The sequence below is a fragment of the Lolium rigidum genome, chromosome 7, assembly GCF_022539505.1.
Source record: "Lolium rigidum isolate FL_2022 chromosome 7, APGP_CSIRO_Lrig_0.1, whole genome shotgun sequence".
In the NCBI taxonomy this organism is placed as follows: Eukaryota; Viridiplantae; Streptophyta; class Magnoliopsida; order Poales; family Poaceae; genus Lolium; species Lolium rigidum.
The window spans coordinates 361,247,029-361,251,771 of NC_061514.1; positions in this window are offsets into that span (position 1 = coordinate 361,247,029).

Consider the following 4,743-nt stretch of genomic DNA (forward strand, 5'->3'; position numbering starts at 1 on the left):
TTATGCATTTTCCGGCACTAACCTATTAACGAGATGCCGAAGAGTCGATTCTTGTTTTCTGCTGTTTTTGGTTTCAGAAATCCTAGTAAGGAAATATTCTCGGAATTGGACGAAATCAATGCCCAGGGTCCTATTTTTGCACGAAGCTTCCAGAAGACCGAGGGATAGACGAAGTGGGGCCACGAGGTGGCCAGACACCAGGGCGGCGCGGCCCAGGCCCTGGCCGCGCCGGCCTGTGGTGTGGGCCCCTCGTGACGCCCTTTGACATGCCCTTCCGCCTACAAATAGCCTTCGTCGCGAAACCCCCAGTACCGAGAGCCACGATACGGAAAACCTTCCAGAGACGCCGCCGCCGCCAATCCCATCTCGGGGATTCAGGAGATCGCCTCCGGCACCCTGCCGGAGAGGGGAATCATCTCCCGGAGGACTCTTCACCGCCATGGTCGCCTCCGGAGTGATGAGTGAGTAGTTCACCCCTGGACAATGGGTCCATAGCAGTAGCTAGGTAGTTGTCTTCTCCTCATGTGCTTCATTGTCGGATCTTGTGAGCTGCCTAACATGATCAAGATCATCTATCTATAATTCTATATGTTGTGTTTGTCGGGATCCGATGGATAGAGAATACTATGTTATGTTGATTATCAATCTATTACCTATGTGTTGTTTATGATCTTGCATGCTCTCCGTTATTAGTAGAGGCTCTGGCCAAGTTTTTGCTCTTAACTCCAAGAGGGAGTATTTATGCTCGATAGTGGGTTCATGCCTCCATTAAATCTGGGACAGTGATAGAAAGTTCTAAGGTTGTGGATGTGTTGTTGCCACTAGGGATAAAACATCGATGCTATGTCTAAGGATGTAGTTATTGATTACATTACGCACCATACTTAATGCAATTGTTTGTTGTTTACAACTTAATACTGGAAGGGGTTCGGATGATAACCTGAAGGTGGACTTTTTAGGCATAGATGCATGTCGGATAGCGGTCTATGTACTTTGTCGTAATGCCCAATTAAATCTCACAATACTCATCATATCATGTATGTGCATGGTCATGCCCTCTCTATTTGTCAATTGCCCGACTCGTAATTTGTTCACCCAACATGCTATTTATCTTATGGGAGAGACACCTCTAGTGAACTCGTGGACCCCGGTCCATTCTTTACATCGAATACAATCTACTGCAATATTTGTTTTACTGTTTTCTGCAAACAATCATCATCCACACTATACATCTAATCCTTTGTTACAGCAAGCCGGTGAGATTGACAACCTCGCTGTTTCGTTGGGGCAAAGTACTTTGGTTGTGTTGTGCAGGTTCCACGTTGATGCCGGAATCCCTGGTGTTGCGCCGCACTACATCCCGCCGCCATCAACCTTCAACGTGCTTCTTGGCTCCTACTGGTTCGATAAACCTTGGTTTCTTACTGAGGGAAACTTGCTGCTGTACGCATCACACCTTCCACTTGGGGTTCCCAACGGACGCGTGCTGTACGCGTATCAAGCTAAATTTCTGGCGCCGTTGCCAGGGAACGAAGAAAAGTTACACCACAAAGATTTCTAACTCCCACGTCAACTACACGCCAGCAAGTAAATTTCTGGCGCCGTTGCCGGGGGATCAAGACACGCTCGTAAGGGGAGTCTCCACAATCCAATCTCTTTACTTTGTTTTTGTCTTGCTTTATTTTATTTACTACTTTGTTTGCTGCACGTATATCAAAACACAAAAAAAATTAGTTGCTAGCTTTACTTTATTTACTGTCTTGCACTCCATATCAAAACACAAAAAAATTAGTTACTTGCATTTATTTTATTTAGTTTGCTTTATTTACTACTGCTAAAATGAGTAATCCTGAAGTTGAAGTTCGTTCGTTTAAACAACAATGTGGAGAAAGTTTTAAAGATGCTTGGTATAGAATTAGTGATGCTCATCATAGGTGCACTAAGAAACACTCCACTATTATCCTACTTAGGAACTTTTATGTTGGTATATCTAGTTGGAATAGGTATGTTCTTGATACTCTTTCGGGGGTAATTTCCTAGGTACTCCTGCTTTAGAAGCTAGTTGCATCATTGAGAGTCTAGTTGGAATACCACCTGTTAATGAAACTAAAATTGAAATCTCTCTTGAGGATGTTATGAAAAAATTGGAAACCATAGAGAAAAACTTTCCAAGTGTTGAAACTAAATTGGAAATGTTACTTGATAAAACTGATGAACTTGATAAATCCTTAGGAGGAATTGATGAAAGAATTAGTGTCCTAGGAACTTGTGTTGTCCATGATAATCAAATTAATAGGATTGGCGAACTTGAAAAAGCTATGGGAAATTTGGGTTCAACTTTTTCTTCTCTTAAATATAAGGAGAAAGCTTATGTGGGTAAAGAGCAAAAATTCATGTATGTCTCTAAGGTGCCTAAACCAAAGAATTATTATAGGCCTAAAGTTTAGAAAACTCCAAACCCCGCTGTCGATACTGCATCTCTTGATAACACTTGATACACACTTTCTGCGCCTAGCTGAAAGGCGTTAAAGAAAAGCGCTTATGGGAGACAACCCATGTTTTTACTACAGTACTTTTATTTTATATTTGAGTCTTGGAAGTTGTTTACTACTGTAGAAACCTCTCCTTATCTTAGTTTTGTGCATTGTTGTGCCAAGTAAAGTCTTTGATAGTAAGGTTCATACTAGATTTGGATTACTGCGCAGTAACAGATTTCTTTGCTGTCACGAATTTCGACCTGCCTCTCTGTAGGTAGCTCAGAAAAATATGCCAATTTACGTGCGTGATCCTCAGATATGTACGCAACTTTCATTCAATTTGGGCATTTTCATTTGAGCAAGTCTGGTGCCATTTTAAAATTCGTCTTTGCGAACTGTTCTGTTTTGACAGATTCTGCCTTTTATTTCGCATTGCCTCTTTTGCTATGTTGGATGAATTTCTTTGATCCATTAATGTCCAGTAGCTTTATGCAATGTCCAGAAGTGTTAAGAATGATTATGTCACCTCTGAACATATAAATTTTTATTGTGCACTAACCCTCTAATGAGTTGTTTCGAGTTTGGTGTGGAGGAAGTTTTCAAGGATCAAGAGAGGGAAATGATGCAATATGATCAAGGAGAGTGAAAGCTCTAAGCTTGGGGATGCCCCGGTGGTTCACCCCTGCATATTCTAAGAAGACTCAAGCGTCTAAGCTTGGGGATGCCCAAGGCATCCCCTTCTTCATCGACAACATTATCAGGTTCCTCCCCTGAAACTATATTTTTATTCCATCACATGTTATGTGCTTTGCTTGGAGCGTCGGTTTGTTTTTGTTTTTGTTTTTGTTTGAATAAAATGGATCCTAGCATTCATTGTGTGGGAGAGAGACACGCTCCGCTGTTGCATATGGACAAATATGTCCTTAGGCTTTACTCATAGTATTCATGGCGAAGGTTGAATCTTCTTCGTTAAATTGTTATATGGTTGGAATCGGGAAATGCTACATGTAGTAATTCTAAAATGTCTTGAATAATTTGATACTTGGCAATTGTTGTGCTCATGTTTAAGCTCTTGCATCATATACTTTGCACCTATTAATGAAGAAACACATAGAGCTTGCTAAAATTTGGTTTGCATATTTGGTCTCTCTAAAGTCTAGATAATTTCTAGTATTGAGTTTTGAACAACAAGGAAGACGGTGTAGAGTCTTATAATGTTTACAATATGTCTTTTATGTGAGTTTTGCTGTACCGGTTCATCCTTGTGTTTGTTTCAAATAACCTTGCTAGCCTAAACCTTGTATCGAGAGGGAATACTTCTCATGCATCCAAAATCCTTGAGCCAACCACTATGCCATTTGTGTCCACCATACCTACCTACTACATGGTATTTCTCCGACATTCCAAAGTAAATTGCTTGAGTGCTATCTTTAAAATTTCCATCATTCGCCTTTGCAATATATAGCTCATGGGACAAAATAGCCTTAAAAACTATTGTGGTATTGAATATGTACTTATGCACTTTATCTCTTATTAAGTTGCTTGTTGTGCGATAACCATGTTTCGGGGACGCCATCAACTCTTTGTTGAATATCATGTGAGTTGCTATGCATGTCCGTCTTGTCCGAAGTAAGGGAGATTTACCACTCATTTAATGGTTAGAGCATGCATATTGTTAGAGAAGAACATTGGGCCGCTAACTAAAGCCATGAATCATGGTGGAAGTTTCAGTTTTGGACAAATATCCTCAATCTCATATGAGAACATTAATTGTTGCTACATGCTTATGCATAAAAGAGGAGTCCATTATCTGTTGTCTATGTTGTCCCGGTATGGATGTCTAAGTTAAGAATAATCAAAAGCGAGAAATCCAAATGCGAGCTTTCTACTTAGACCTTTGTACATGCGGCATAGAGGTACCCCTTTGTGACACTTGGTTAAAACATGTGTATTGCGATGATAATCCTGGTGATCCGAGCTAATTAGGACAAGGTGCGGGCACTATTAGTATACAATGCATGAGGCTTGCAACTTGTAAGATATAATTTACATGATACATATGCTTTATTACTACCGTTGACAAAATTGTTTCACGTTTTCAAAACCAAAGCTCTAGCACAAATATAGCAATCGATGCTTTCCTCTTTGAAGGACCATTCTTTTACTTTTATGTTGAGTCAGTTCACCTATTTCTCTCCACCTCAAGAAGCAAACACTTGTGTGAACTGTGCATTGATTCCTACATACTTGCATATTGCACTTGTTA